The sequence below is a fragment of the Panthera tigris genome, chromosome A1 (genome assembly GCF_018350195.1).
Source record: "Panthera tigris isolate Pti1 chromosome A1, P.tigris_Pti1_mat1.1, whole genome shotgun sequence".
Taxonomy (NCBI): Eukaryota; Metazoa; Chordata; class Mammalia; order Carnivora; family Felidae; genus Panthera; species Panthera tigris.
The window spans coordinates 15,822,623-15,839,720 of record NC_056660.1 but is presented as its reverse complement, the minus strand read 5'-3'; the positions used below and the strand labels follow the sequence as shown (position 1 = coordinate 15,839,720).

General features: G+C 39.2%; 1 long non-coding RNA gene across 2 annotated transcripts in view; it reads right to left on the bottom strand.

Moving 5' to 3' along the window:
• LOC102949684 overlaps nt 1-17,098 on the bottom strand; it is a 245,823-nt gene that overhangs the window by 9,366 nt on the left and 219,359 nt on the right. For both annotated transcript variants that reach the window (XR_447058.2, XR_006208552.1), the window contains exon 7: nt 5,954-6,041. This is a non-coding gene — a long non-coding RNA (uncharacterized LOC102949684). The remainder of the gene's footprint in view (nt 1-5,953; nt 6,042-17,098) is intronic.

Genomic DNA, 17,098 nt, shown 5'->3' with positions numbered 1-17,098 from the left:
CTCAGGGTAACCATAAACCCAAAACCTAGGATAGATACACACAAAAAATAAAGAGAAAGAAAGCCAAACATAACACTAACAATACTCATCGATCACAAAGAGAGAGAGCAAGAGAAAAAAAAGAAACAAAGAACTACAAAAAAACCAGAAGGCAAAATTTTTAAATGGCAATAAATACATACATATCAATAATTACCTTAAATATGAATGGCCTAAATACTACAATCAAAACACACAGAGTGGCAGAATGGATTAAAAAACAATACCCATTTATATGCTGCCTAATAAGAGACTCACCTCAGACCTAAAGACACATACAGACTGAAACTGAAGGGCTGGAAAAACACTCACCATAATCAAATGGAAGGGAAAAAAGCAAATGGAAGGGGAAGAAAAAGCCAGGTAACAATATTTATATCAGACAAGATAGGCTTTAAAATAAAGACTGTAACATGAAACAAAGAAGGGCATTTCATAATGATAAAGGGATCAACCCAACAATTTTAAGTATCTATGTACCCAACACTGAAGCACCTAAATACATAAAGCAAATATTAACAGACATAAAGAGAAAAAATGATGGTAATATAATAATAGTTGTGGACTTTAACATTCCATTTTCCTCAATGAATAGATCATGAAGACAGAAAATCAATAAAGAAACAATGTCTTTGAACAACAGAGTGGACCAGATGGACGTAACAAATATATACACAATATTTCATCCAAAACAACAGCATGCACATTCTTTTCCAGGGCATATGGAACATTCTCCAGGATATATCACATACTGGAGCATAAAACAAGCCTCAATAAATTTAGGAAGATTGAAATCATACCATGCATCTTCTCCTACCACAATGGTATGAATCTAAAGGTAAATCATGAGGAAAAAAAAAACTGGTAAAAACAAAAACACATGGAGACTAAACAACATGTTACTAAACAACCAATGTGTCAATGGAGCAATCAAAAGAAACATTTTCTAAAAGTACATGGAGATAAATGAAAATAAAAACACACTGATCCAAAAGCTCTGGACATAGCAAAAACCATTCTAAGAAGGAAGTTTATAGCAATACAGGCCTACTTCAAGAAGCAAGAAAAAAAAACTCAAACAATCTAACCTTATGCCTTAGGAACTAGAAAAAGAAGACCAACACCCAACACCCAAGGTGAGTAGAAAAAAGGAAATAATAAAGATCAGATCAGAAATAAATGTTGCAGAGACCAAAAAAAAAAAAAAAAAAAAAAAAAAAAAAAAAAAAAAAAAAGAAAGAAAGAAAGAAAATCAATGAAATCAAGAGCTGGTTCTTTGAAAACATAAATGAAATTTACAAACCCTTACCCAGACTCAGCAAGAAAACAAGAGAAGAATGCAAGTAAATAAAATCAGAAATGAGAGAGGAGGAATAACCACGGATACCACGGAAATACAAAGGATTATAAGAGAATACTATCAAAAAGTATATGTCAACAAACTGAACAACCTAGAAGAAATGGATAAATTCTTAGAAACATACAGTCTTCCAAAAGTGAACCAGAAAGAAATAGAAAATTTGAATAGGCCACTTACAAGTAATAAAATTGTATCAGTAATAAAAAAAAAAAAACTACCAAAAAAAAAAAGAAAAAAAAATTCCAGGACTAGATAGATACACAAGTAACTTCTACTAGACATTAAAGAAGAGTTAATAGCCAATGTCCTCAAACTATTACAAAAAGGTAGAAGAGGAAGGAAAGCTTCCAAATACATTCTAAAAGGCCAGCATTACCCCGATACCAAAAACAGACAACGATACTACAAAAAAAAAGAAAGAAAGAAAGAAAGAAAACTACAGGCCAATATCCCTGATGAATATAGATTCAAAAGTCTCAACAAAATATTAGCAACCCCGGGGCGCCTGGGTGGCTCAGTCGGTTAAGCGTCCGACTTTGGCTCAGGTCACGATCTCACTGTTCGTGAGTTCGAGCCCCGCGTCAGGCTCTGTGCTGGCCACTCAGAGCCTGGAGCCCTTTCAGATTCTGTGTCTCCCTCTCTCTCTGACCCTCCCCCGTTCATGCTCTGTCTCTCCCTGTCTCATAAATAAAAAAAACGTTAAAAAAAATTAAAAAAAAATATTAGCAACCTGCATACCACAATACATTAAAAAGAACATTCACCACGATCTGGTGGCATTTACTCCTGGGATGCAAGGATGGTTGGATATTTGAAAATCAATCAACATCAAACACCACATCAACAAAAAGAAGGCTAAAAATCATGTGATCATCCAAATAGATGTAGAAAAAGCATTTGACAAGATACAACGGCCATTCATGATAAAACCTCTCAACAAACACAATGGGGTTAGAGGGAAGACACCGCAACATAATAAAAGCCAGTATGAAAAACCCATAGCTAAAATAATCCTCAGTGGTGAAAAACTGAGAGCTTTTCCTCTAAGGTCAGGAACAAGACAACGATGTCCACTCTTGCCACTTTTATTCAACATAGTATCTGAAGTCATAGCCACAGTCATTAGACAACAAAAAGAAATAAGAAGCATCCATATTGGTAAAGAAGTTAAACTGTCACTATTTGCAAATATAGTGAAAACATAATACTATATGTAGAAAATCCTAAAGACTCCACCAAAAAAGTACTAGAAGTAATAAACAAGTTCAGTAAAGTGGCAGTATACAAAATTAATATCCAGAAATCAGTAGCATGTCTATACACTAACAATGAAGTCTCAGAAAGAGAAATCAAGAAAGCAGTCCCATTTACAACTGCACCAAAAATAATAAAGTGCATAGGAATAAACTTAACCAAGGAGGTGAGAGAACTGTACTCTGGAAACTGAACACTGACAAAAGAAACTGAAGACAACACAAACAAATGGAAAGATATTCCATGCTCATATTGGAAGAATTAATAGTGTCCAGATGTCCATATATAGATTCAATGCAATCCCTATCGAAATACCAACAGCATTTTTCACACAAGTAGAACAAATAATATTAAAAATTCTATGGAACCACAGAAGACCCTATATAGTCCAAGCAAACTTGAGACAGAAGAACAAAGGTGGAGGTATCACAATTCTGGATTTAAGATATACTGCAAAGTGGAGCACCTGGGTGGCTCAGTTGGTTAAGCGTCCAACTTCGGTTCAGGTCATGATCTCACAGTTTGTGAGTCGGAGTCCCGCATCAGGCTCTGTGCTGACAGCTTGGAGTCTCACGCCTGCTTCAGATTCTGCATCTTCCTCTCTCTCTGCCCCTCCCCCACTCACATTCTCACTCTCTCTCAAAATTAAATAAATATTTTTTTAATTTTTTAAAAAAAGATATACTGTAAAGCTGGCACAAAATAGACGCACAGAGCGTGCCTGGGTGGCTCAGTTGGTTGAGCATCTAACTTCAGCTGAGGTCATGATTTCGGGGTTCCTGAGTCTGAGCCCCACATCAGGCTCGCTGCTGTTAGCCTGTTAGCATTTCTGATCCTCTGTACCCCCCTCTCTACCCATCCTCCACTGGGCTCTCCCAAAAATAAATATTTTTTTTTAAAAATAGACACACAGAGGGGCGCCTGGGTGGCTCAGTCGGTTGAGCGGCCGACTTCGGCTCAGGTCATGATCTCACCATCCGTGAGTTCGAGCCCCGCATTGGGCTCTGTGCTGACAACTCAGAGCCTGGAGCCTGTTTCAGATTCTGTGTCTCCCTCTCTCTGACCCTCCTCCGTTCATGCTCTGTCTCTCTCTGTCTCAAAAATAAATAAACGTTAAAAAAAATTAAAAAAAAAATAGACACACAGAACAATGGAACAATATAGTGACCCCAGAAATAAACTCACATTTATATGGTCGATTAATCTATGACAATGGAGGCAAGAATATATAATGGGGAAAATACAGTCTTTTCAATAAATGGTGCTGGGAAATTAGACAGCTACATGTAAAAGAATGAAACTGAACTACTTTCTTATACTATACACAAAAATAAACTCAAAATGGATTAAAGACCATTGGAGACCTGAAACCATAAGTATCCTAGTAAAGACCAGAGACAGGAATTTCTCTGACATCAGCCATGGTAACATGATCCTAGATATATCTCCCAAGGCAAGGGAAACAAAAGCAAAAATAAACTATTGGGACTACATCAAAATAAAAAGCTGTGCACAGCAAAGAAAACCATCAACAAAACAAAAAAAAACAACCTACTGAGTAGGAGAAAATATTTGCAAATGATATATGCTATAGGGGGTAAAAACCAGAATATATAAAGAACTTATACAACTCAACACCAAAACCCCCAAAGAATTTGATTAATAAATGGGCAAAGCACCTGAGTAGACATTTTTCCAAAAAATACATCCAGATGGCCAACAGACACATGAAAAGATGTTCAACATCACTAATTATCACGGAAATGTAAATCACAACTATAGTGAGGTATCACCTCACACCTTTGAGAATGGCTAAAATCAAGAAGACAATAAACAACAAGTATTGGCAAGGATGTGGAGAAAAAAGGAACTTTCATCCACTGTTGGTGGGTATATAAATTGATACAGGCATTATGGAAAACAGCACAGAGGTTCCTCAAAAACTTAAAAATAGAAATACCATATAATTCAATAATTCCATTATTGGGTATTTACCCAAGGAAAATGAAAACACTAACTCAAAAAGATATATGCACCTTTATATTTATTGCAGCATTATTTGCTGAGATAGGGAAACAACCTAAATGTCCATCAATAAACAAATGGATAAGAAATATGGGATAGATAGATATAGATGATATATACATAGAGAGAGATAGAGATGATAGAGATGGATAGAGAGATAGAGATAGAGATAGATAGAGATAGAGATAGATAGAGATAGAGATAGAGAGAGATAGAGATAGAGATATAGCCACAATGGAGTATTACACAGCCCACAATCATAAAAAATGATAAGACTGTGCAATTTGAGACAACACGGATGGATCTAGAGGGTATTATACCAAGTAAAATAAGCCAGACTGAGAAATGCAAATACTATATGATTCCACTCATAAATGGAATCTAAAAAAAATGAATAAACAATAAGCAGAAACAGACCCATAAATACAGAGAAAAAATTGTGGCTGCCAGAGGGGAGAAAGATGGGGGGAGGGGAGGGCTGGGTAAAATAGGTAAAGGGGAGATATATCTCTAGTTATAGAATGAGTAAGTCATGGGAATAAAAAGCAGAGTGTAAGGAATACAGTCAATTATATTGTAATAGTGATGTAATGGGACAGAATGGTAGCTATATTTGTGGTGAACACAGCATAATGTATAAACTTGTCAAATCACTAAGTTATACACCTGAAATAATGTAACATTGTGTTCAACTATACTCAAAAAAAAAGTATGAATCTCATCCTAATAAAAAAAAAAGGATCTTATATCAATAACCTAAGCTTCCACCTTAAGAAACTATAAAAAGAAAATGAAACTAAATTCAAGGCAAGCAGGAGGCAGGAAATAATAAAGTTAGAATTGAAAATAAATGAAATAGAAAATAGATAAAATCAGCAAAATGAAGGAAGAGTTATGCACAACATTTCCAATTGGATGGCTTAAGTGCCCAGAGCATACACGGTAGAGTAAATAATGCTACCTTGGGTAATGGTGGAGAAAAATGTAGGGGAGGAGAAGAACACGGTCATCATGCTAAAATATCCCTAAGGGTGGATCCTGTATCCCCTCCTACAGATGTTCCAGTTTCCCTCAACTGTATTTAACAGGAGAGAGTTGATTTAGAAAGTCATTTCACTCAGTGTCAGAGTCCAATTGCAACAATGCATCACATCTAGCTTAATAAAGTTGTGTATTTAAGATATCGGAAAGGTCCACAGAGAAATGTCCACTTGCAGGATTTAGCAGCAGAGCAACCAGATGTTTATCTGAAAGATCGGGTGGTAGGTTACATACCCAGTAGTTCGCCAAATTCAGAACAGTGGCAACTGCCTGTGACAGGCGTTATCAACAAATTTGGTGAAGCAGGAGTCACACAGGCTACCTTGTGAGACAAAAAGAAGAGATGTTATGTATCCATCCCCTTCCCTTCCCTCTACCATATCTGTAATATCTTGGACCCTAAAAAATTCACATCCTACCAGTTGAGAGGACGTCTCCCTATTAATTGTGATGCAGGCAATCTGCCCTTTACCATAGGCAAGGATAGTGCTCTTGATTCAATCCCCAGGGTAGAAACCCAAATCTTCTGGATTGGATTATCTTTTGGTTCAATAAAAACTTCTATTTTATATACTGTTTAACATCCCATGGAGCCACTTGGACCAAAGAGCAGAGGCACTTTAAAGAAAATATTGAATTCAAGACCTGAAATTGATGGTCATTGTTTTTTAAGTACTTGTAGGAAACAAACAAACAAACAAAAACAAAAAACATTCTCTGTGCCTGAGAAATAAATGAGTAAGATTACTGACTTCCACCCTTTGCTGTTTAATAGTCATCCTGATCTTTCAAGAAAGAGTTAAAGGAGGTGGAAGGCCCTTATAGGGTCCCCAAAGGAAGCTGAGATATCAAATTATAAAATAAAGGTGTACAACTGAACAAAGTGGGTGCACAGCCTGTTTAAACATGCAATGCAGATAAAAAGTACCTTTTCTGGAAATTGCTATATTGAGACCCCAGACTGCTTGCCTGAGATGTGTAATCCTGGCAGAGGCCATGTAGTCGCCATCTATCAGCCATTTATCCATTACAGTGCCCATCCCTGCGCCTTGGGAGTTTTATGCAGCACAAAGAGCCCATCATATACCCCACTGTTGGGCCCATTGATGTGTACCTTGAGCCAAAATCCAGAGCCATCATCAAAAGCATTGTGCTCAAGGAACCCAAAGAGAATACAAATGTGGCCTTGTAGGTCGTAGAAAGTGTGGCCTGAATTAGTGGAAATGGCTAGCCCAACCACCTAAAAATTGTCAAATGCAGTCAGACTCAAGCACAACCTTCTGGACTGGACAAGAGGCCTAACATGATCTAGAGAGATGCCATCAGGACCTCTCATGGGCTACGTGAGAGCTCCAAAGTCAAGTAGGCCCTCCAATTACTAGGTCTCTTTTTTATTTGTGGGGGTAGAGAGGGTCAAAAGGTTGGCAAATGTCTCCTCTTGAACGAGATCTCAGATCATTCCCGGAAATTTTATTTGAATATACTAGGTCCTTGTAATTTGTCTGTGTTAATGACCCAGCTATGTTGTACATGAGTCTCAACATGATCTCAGGTTATCCAGTCCTTTCTGGGCAGTACCCTTGTTTGGATGCACCAGGAGGCCAATATAGTGGAAGGCCAATGCTCCCCCAGGGAGTGAGGTTTTTTTTTTACTTTTTTTTTTAACGTTTATTCATTGAGAGACAGAGACAAAGCATGAACATGGGAGGAGCAGAGAGAGGAGGAGACATAGAATCTGAAGCAGGCTCCAGGCTCTGAGCTGTCAGCACAGAGCCCGACACACGGCTCGAACCCACAAATCACGAGATCATGACCTGAGCCAAAGTCGGACACTCAACCAATTGAGCCACCCAGGTGCCCCTGGGGAATGAGGCTTTTGCCAGATCACAGCATACCTGTTCATTCCATGTAGCCAAGGACTTTACATAGCCTTGTGGAAGGACATTAAAGGTATACTGCAATCTATTCCAATAAAGGCAAATTTATCTGGATGGAAAGTGATGCTCAAAAATGCATTTTAGATATCAAATGCCACATACCAAGTTCCCTTAGCTTGAGCAATAGCCTCCAGGGAAGTCACAATGTTAGCTACACCAGTGCCAAGGACAGTACTATAATACTGAGCTTCCTCAGCGGTAATTCTCTAGCTACCAGAGGTCTTGCACACAGGCCAGATGGGACTATTAAATGGAGAAATAATTTCACTTTGGATTTCTTAAGCCTGGAAACACAGCATTTTGTCTTTTTCTCCCCCAGGCAGCTGATACTGTTTTGGGGACATAATGGCACAAGGCACTGGTAGTCAGGTGAGTTCAGGATCTTCCATATGCCCCACTAAGATGGCACTAATTGAAGTAAATCCCATCAGGGGTTAGAGGTGAAAGTGAGCCTGAGTGCACATAAATAATACATCTATTCCAATAATACATTACCTAGTTTAAGTCCTAACAATGGAGATTTGTAGGGACCCAAAACTACCCATTCATAGCCAAGTTTGCACAAAGGTCCCAGAGGCACTAAAACTATAAACTATTATCTGTTCCCCTCATCCTGGTGCCAAGGATCATGGGGAACACAGTCACCTGTGAACAAGCATCTGAAAGTCTCAAGAAGTATAATTCTTCCCCACATCTCCATTGAACCCTGACCTTGGCATAAGAACTCCAGTCCCCTTGAGGGTCTGAGGGACCCCAAACTAACCCCTATTCCTGCTTATTTGTAAAGCTAAGAATTCTGGATAAAGGTTTTTGTAGCTGTCCAATTCATCTCCAGACTCACTGAGAGAGAAGGAGGGTATGATACTTGTGTCAGTCGTGTGGACTCTAACAGAACTGCCCATAAGGACTCCCATGGCCTAGTACCTGATCAGGAGTTCCTTTGTAGGGCAATCAATCTCCTCTTTTGAGTCCCATTATAGAGTAATCAAATCTAGAGATCTTCTGGAGAAGGCTTTTTTTCCAAGTCGCTAAGGAAAGAATGCCCAGTTACTACTTTTTCATTGTTCTTTCACATGTGCAGACAGTGATGGAGCAAGACAAAGAGACCCTGGCAGAGGCAGTCAGGAAAAGTGCAGGAAGACGAAGCAGGTAGAAAGAAAAGTAGACCCTAGAAGAGAGACCCAAAATTGCCCTTTTCTGAGGAGCTGACTGTGGGATTGCTATTGAGTTGGGCTGATCTGGGACAACAGTCCTTGCTCCCCACAAGGCTGGCTAAGAGACTATGAGACTCCCCATAGTTTGCCATACATCCTCACCATAAAACCCTACTAACTAAAGGAACCAATGATGTCTGACTTCCTCACAACTAACACTGTGAAGCATAAATACTTTGACAGTCTGAAGTTTGGGGAGGATATGCTGATGAGAGGCTAGTTCCTTCATAGTTTTGTATGCAAAGCTAACAAACTAGAACTTGACCCTGTGGGAGACAGGAAGTCACTGGAGAGCTTCATGCCAGAATGATATAAACAGATTAATGATTAGAAAAAACACTTAGTGAACTGTAGAGACTGGGCTGGAAGGCTAAAGTAGGTGGAAGGAGAGAACATCAGAACATATTAATTTTTAACAATGAGTGTCCCTGTGTGACTTCTTTTTTTCTGCTTTTTTCCCATTGAGCTTGTATCTGCAAAAAGTAAATGGGGTACTAATGGATACAGTAAATGTGAGCAGCTGTAGTCAGTTTGATGAATCCAAATAATATATCTGTTTAATTCTCAATGGTAGGGCTTTTCCTATCACTTCTTTATTTCTCTTGACCTAAATAGAGAAAGTCAGACTAAGCATGAATTAATACTATAGAATTGAGAAGCATTTAAGACAAAAATTTTAACCAGAGCAGTGTAAGTCACAAAAAAGTTTCAACTATGGCATGGGAATAACTCTGGAAATAAAGTCCTTAGTGACACAGTAATAACTTATTTACTCGCTTCAATGTACTATATTTCCCCTTCAATGTACTATATTAGAATGCAGAAATGTATCATTAGTCCAATGGCCCCCAAGGACAAATGTTTCTAGTTTCCTAAGTCTATATAAGACTAAGTTTAAATACATTGGAGGATCTTTAATTCAGTTGTTTAAGGTTTACCTTTCATCTCCATTAACAGTTCTAGTTTATAAGTTCATACCCTTTGGGTTGCAAATCTTTCATGGAAGGTTTGAGAAAGATATTTAAATGTTCAAGCTAAACAGTTGTGCCCTAGAAAGTAGCCAAATGAAATAAACCAGGGAATTTTCTGATTAAAAAACTTCAAAGAAATTGCAACCAGCTGTTTTCCTTCCACCATCAATTTATTTCCTGTGAAAACTGAATAAGAGGAAACAGGCTGTGGTAGAAAAGACTGGCTTAGATATGTGTCAGGATAGTCAACTGAAAGAGAGAAAGAAAACTAACATTCGTAGAACACTTTTAAAAATTAGCCATTTATAAAATATATTGACTCTCTTAGAATTTGAGAGACTCCATAAATACTTCCCCCTTTCCTAAAGATTGGAACCCATTAAAAAAGAAACAGCTAGGGCAGAAAGAGTTTGAAGTGTCACCTCATTACTGACAAAGGCTATGTGAGAGAAAATGGCTAGGTGTTGTTGAGCCATAGAATTAGTCAGATTGACCCATGTTCATGGGGGTGGGATAGGTGGGAAGGATTGCTTGGGTGAAGCATGCCCCGTTCCTCACTCTAACTCACCACTCATAAACCACTCCTTCCCTGGAGAGGTGCTGGGGGCAGGGGGGAAGTCATATGCTAATAAAGTCCCTTTCACTTGGAAGAATTTCTTAGAGCAAGTAATTAGTGTCCTCTGGCCCCCAACCCCAGCACTCACCACCATATGCACTCACCACCACATGATCATAATCAGTGCTGTAAGCAGAGACTCAGAAAACTGTAAGTTATTTATTCAAGAGCCATAAATCTCAAGTGTTAGAATCAAGATTTGAATCCCAAACCATCTAACTCTAAACTTCTTTCTACTACCCAGGTATGTTCCATTGTAGGGGAGGAAAAAATTCTTCTCTAGACCTTCTTATGGTTTTCAGCTGGGCCTCAGAATTGAACAGGAGAAAAACTTGGAAATTTTGTTTAGTAATTTTTATATATAAATTGTAGTCTTTACGAGAAAAATGAAGACCCAAAGAATGGCTAGGCCTAAGTGCTTACATACCAGATTGAACAAACAGTGGCAGTTGTAGAAAAGTAATTAAAATATATGGGAGGCTAAAGGAAGCTAAGAGCTATTTTAACAAAGTCTATTTGTACAAATTTCTCTCCACTTGGATTCTACATCTTTGATGGTAAGAATGTCTCTTTCCTCCTGGTACTGGGAGGGCATCTTATACATGGGAATTTTATGTCCTGCTTTCAGGAAGAAAGGGGGATGTCTGAGTGTCCTTCTTGCACTTTGATTTTAAAGTGCCTTTAGCTCAGAATAATCAATATGTCAAAGTGACGTATTTTGGGATGGTATGTCCTAAGCTTCTTCACTACCTCTTTCTTAAAGTATGGTAGATTAGGGACTATTGGAATTTCGTTGATTATATTCTATTAAGAATTGTAAGGAGTGGCACCTGGGTGCCTCAGTCAGTTGAGTGTCCAACTTCAGCTCAAGTCATGATCTCATGGTCCTTGAATTTGAGCTCCACATCCAGCTCTGTGCTGACAGCTCAGAGCCTGGAGCCTGTCTCGAATTCTGTCTCTCTCACTCTTAAAAATAAACAAACATTAAAAAAATAATTATGAAAGAGTTTAAGATTTCTTATAGCCTTCTATCAGCCAATTATAACACAACACAAATATTTAACCTATTTTTAAATATAAAACCTCAGTTGTATTCCACAGATTCATTATTTTGGCTAAAAGGCAAGGCAATCCTCCCTTTAGTGGAATTTGAAACTTTGCCCTAAGATCCAGGGAGTAAGAACCAGATGCTGTGTTTCTAATGAGGAATTCTCTCTACCTAAATGGAGAAGTAGTCAGGTTTTCTATTGCAATTATTTTTGGAAGCAACTTTAAATGGAAGATCACAGACCTTCCAGATTAGATATCAAGGTCAGTGTTATGAGACAAAAGAAATGGGGAAACAAAGCCATGGAGAAAGCAGAAGTGGAGATGCTTGGAAAGGAATGTAAGAAAGGCAGAAGGAGGAAGGAATCTAACTGCCAGGGGCCTGAAAGCCAAGAGAGTCCCAAGAATGGGGTGCTGCCTTAGAAGGTACTGGTAAGTGACCAACAAGAATTGCTGCTATGGCCACTGTTCAAATGTCTAGAGGCCTTGTAGTAAGATCTACAGTCCTAGCTGGGTAGCCAATGTCACCATTTGAGTAAGAACTTCCCCTTCTTCACAAAGTACCTCACCCAGTTATTGTGGGAAAAGAGCCACACACAGGCTGAGCTTTAGCAACCATTGAGGATATCCACCAAACACCTATTGCGTAGTGGGAAGAGCCTCTGTCTCCCGGACTTAAAAGTCAAAATAAGCATGCTAACCAACCCCAGTGAGATGGAGTGGATGCCTCTAGTATTTGATGGGACCAGATGAATGTGAATACTAAGATACTGTCCTCAGGGAGGAAATAGAGCTGAGATAGGGGGTTCTGGAAATAGACTTTCCTGGATACTACCCTAGCCTGCTGTTTGCTGGCTATGTAGCCATGAGCAAGTTGCATAATGTCTTTGTACCTCAGTTCCAAAATTTGTGGGACAAATGGGGATAAAATATAGTACTAACTTTACAGGCTCTGCATCAGAATTAACAGTTAATACATTGAAAGAATTTAGAACCATGCCTGTCACATAAAAAAAAAAAAAAAACCACTCAGTAAATAATAATGATGCCGTCTAGAATTTAGATTAAAGTTGAGAGTTATCATTAATAATCCATAACTGTTATCAATATTCCATAATCTGATAGGTCTGATAATGTTTATGAAAACCAAAGAACTATATCATTCATTGAATAAGTAACCAGTTGTCTCTAAACCCTCAGCATCTAGGATGTGAAAAACTACTACAATTCTTTTCTGAAATATTGCCCCCACAATGTGGTCTAGGAAGAGGTACATAGGCTTTGGAACAAGGAAGACTCCCCAGAGCATCCAGTGGCTTGTCTACTGCCAAAATTGCTATCATGGGCACTTATAGGGAGAAACTTGCTTCAGCCTGGAAGCCAGCAACCACTTACTAACTATGCCTGTCTTTATCTACCCACCCCAAGAATATCTAAAGGCAAAAGGCAGTGCTTTCCACCTTGAGGTCCAAACCTGTCCATAGGACACTGTTTATTACCTCTCTTTTTTATTCTCTTCCCCCATTTAGTGGCACTACACTGGCTCTTGGAATGCTGTCCCATGACTTCTACCTCTGCCATCCTGCAGATCTGAGCCTTTGGAAACTGAACCTGACTGATAATAGATTTTGGCCTATTCCCTAATCACTTCAGTCTAATCTGACCCACAGGAAAAGACTCTACTTCCTCTTTCTGCACAGTTGCTAATCAAGTCTCCCTCTACAAGTACAAAATTCAAACTTTCCCACTGATGGATCTGAGTAGGCTGTCATTTACCAGTGGCCAAAGATCACATTTTGGCTCTTGGAAGCCTTATGGCTTGAAAACGTAACAGAGTTAGGTATCCATGTCTTGTGGAATTCAGCAGAGGCCAGTGGTGGGAGGGTGGAGAGATGAGATGCTCAGGGAATAGTGCCACTATGGTCCAATTGTTTGTGTGCCTACCCTACTCAAACCTAACATTGAAATATTAAAACCTAATCCCCAGGGTGATAGCATTTGGAGGTAGGGCCTTTGGGAGGAGAGTAGGTCATGAGAGCAGAGCCCTCATAAATGAGATTAGAGCTGTTATGAAAGAAGCCCGACAGAGCCCAACATGTAAAGATGCAATGAGAAGTCTGAAACCCAGAAGTGGGCCCTCACGTGATCATGCTGGCACCCTGATCTTAGACCTTCAGCCTCCAGAAGCGTGAGAAATAAATCTCTGTTGTTCATAAGCTACTCCGTTTATGGTAATTTGTTATAGGAGTGCAAACAGATGAAGACAAGAGCATAGCAACATGTAGGTAAAGACTATGGGTGTGGCAAGCATTCTGAGGGTTCTCTGAAAGAGAAGCTTGACTGCAGATCATCTTGTATGGCCTGTTACAGCAATCCTACAGCAGGTGTTTAACATAAATAACCGTGCATATGTGATGTGATTTTGCTTTAAGTAGGATTTGGTGTTTTTCATTCTTTAAATTTCTGCTTACAGTTATGGCTATGTCTCCCAAAAAGGACACTTCTATCAGTTCACATAGCCTCCAACTTAGGTACGCTTTTAAATCAATTCCCCTCATTCTTACAATTGCCACTTGATGTCACCGATTTGGGTCACTGCTTTCTCAAGCTCTGAATGATCTCTTCAAATAGGATTTCTCAACCACAGCACTATTAACAATTAGAGACTGATAACTCTTTGTTGGAAGAGGCTGTCCTGTACATTGTAAGATATTTAGCAATATCCCTAGTCTGTATCCACCAGATGCCAGTAACAACACTCTCTGTACCACCCTCTCTCCCATTTATGACAACCCAAAATGTCACCAAACATTATCGAATGTCCAGGGAGAACAGAGGAGTAGAGGAAGGGGGGAAAATCCCCCCAAGTTGAACACCAGTTCTTTAGACCAAATTGTATGCACACATTATGTAAGGTTCATTTACTCTGATACTCCCAGATACTTCTTTTTTCTTCTCATAGTTCTTCTGTGAAGTTTATTTTGGTTACCCTTTATAAATTTATTTATATCCTTGCCCACTCTTCTAGTATATTAGTTTCCCCAATTGCAGTATCTGGAAAAATCAAACCTTAAATCTATATTTTTTAAATGTTTATTTTTATTTTTTGAGAGAGAGACAGAGACAGAGAACGAGCAGGGGAGGGGCTGAGAGAGAGGGAGACCCAGAATCCAAAGCAGACTCAGTGTTCCCAACTGTCGGCAAAGAGCCAGTCAGGAGGCTCGAGCTCAGGAACCGCGAGATCATGATCTGAGTGAGCCAAAGTTGGATGTTCAACTGACTGAGCCACCCAGGCGCCCCAATTAATCTATTTTTAAACTTAGGAATGAGCCAAAATAGCTCCCTCTGGGCAGAATTCTCTTAGCAAGTATTTAAGAAGCCACCCTTTGGGGTCCTTGTCATCCTGGGTCTCTTTGATCTCTCTGGCTGCTTTCTTCAACTATAAAATGAGCAGATAAAATAGATCATAATTAATAAATTAAATGAATAGAAAGAGAAGTACAGAAAACAGGCCATAAGGGAGACAGTCCTTTGGAACTGACAAAGTTGTCCATGATGAATAAAGGAAATAGTGATCAAAAATGGCCTTCCATGAAAATGCTCACAGGCCTAAATACAAAATATCACTTATAAAGCTACCAGAAGAAAGTATCTTTAGAAGCTCAGAATGAGAAGTGATTTCCTAAACAATCACAACAAAATGTATAAACTAAACTATATGGATTTGATTACCTTCAAGATTTTTTTAAATTTATTTATTTATTTTGAGAGAACAAGAGAGAGAATGCATGCAATCAGAGGAGGGGCAGGAGAGAGGGAGAGAGAGAATCCCAAGCAGGCTCTACATACAGTGCAGAGCCTGACACGTGGCTCCATCCCATGCCAAAACCAAGAGTCAGACACTTAACCAACTGAGCCACCTAGGCTACCTTAAAGATTTCTATTAAATAAAGGTCATCAAGGAAAATTCAACAGACCAGATGGGGAAATTTATCTGTGACAGCAAAAGCTGACATGGGATTTGTATTAAAAAATATACTAAAGTATCTGTCAGCCCAGCAAGAAAAGGCAGGAGTCAATAGAGAAAAAGAGCAAAGTACATGAATAAGCAATGCATGGAAGGGAAAATAAAATCACTGGGAAGACACAATTAGCCTCACTAGTAATCAAGGAAAAGTAAACTCTACTCACACAATTAGTAAATTAGATATTACCAAGTATCACTCATGCTTGTGAAAAAAATTTAACTTGTTAATTTTGTCTGTGGATTACCTGATCTCCCTCATGGTTATTTTCAACCCTCTGGTTAGAAGCAGAGCAAAGAATGGACATGGGAGGATGAAATAAATGTCCAGTCCAATTTAAACTTGGCCTGATCTAAACATTTACACTGTCCCTTTAGCTAGTGCACTCTCTCTTGGACAAATATGCTCAGGATCTCAGAAAAACTTTCCTCCCCTTGCTTTGTTCCCTATGATGTGGTAGGAACATATGGGGGAGGGCTGTGAACTGAGTCACCTTCAGTGGTCCTCTCCTTCGTCCTCTACATTGTCTCAGGGCAATGTCCTTTTTCACCCTGCTGCTTCTTGCCTCCTGGTGTTCATGACCGAAGTCTGTTCCTGCAGCTACTCATTTTCTATCTGCTTGTTCAAGTCCACACTAGGACTGCCTGGCTGACTCAGCCTTGCCTCAGTTCCCACATATACTAATAACTCTTTAAAGTCAGTTAGAACTCCCATTTGTCTGCAGTCTGGGCAGTTTACTCTCTCTCCCTTGGCCATCCACCTTGCCTCTGCTAAGGTGAGCCTCTCCGGCAAGCTCAACCCAGACAGACTCTCCTGTGAGACCCATCTATGTCTCAAGGAAACCAAAGGCAGATGAGGAAAACTCAGCCTCAGGCATTCCCTTTGTTTCTCTACAGTGTCAGCCAGTCAAGAATTCTAAATGGGCATTATGGTGGGAGAGGGGGAGGTCTGGAAGCAGGGCATAAGTGGTGGGAGTGAAGGAAAGCTTCCTCCTCTTGTCACCTCCACTCTCTTAACATACCTCTCTTTCTCCAGGCCAAAGCTTGGAGAGTAGAAAATCAGAGCATAAATCTGCCTGACTGATCTCTCCTCTTTACCCCTCAATTCCTTCATGATGGACAACAGGTTGCCTTTTGTTTTACCTCCCCTGTGTCATGCCCTCCTTCTCCCACCGGGCAGAGATTTCATGGCTTTACAGAGTAATTATCATATGTATGAAGATGGAATTCTGTGAGCCTATATTCTCCAGGCTTTGTTGCTGATTGTTTAAAAGGAGAGAAAACACAATTTTAGAAGCCTGCCTCAAGAGAGTAATCTAACTTTCAAGGCTAGGTGCTTGTTGCAATATCATATTTTGGATGTCAGAAGCTGCTTATTTCTTTAGTCATCCTTCAAGTAGAAGGGTGTTTCAGGACAACAAGGGGAAAAGGTAATAAAGAAAACCACATTATATGTGGATATACATTTTACTCATTATTTGCTTACTTATTTACATGTTACAGCAGATTGAAATATTATCATTCTTTGAGTGCTTTTCTAAGTGCACTTCTAAGGAGTGTCATTAATCTA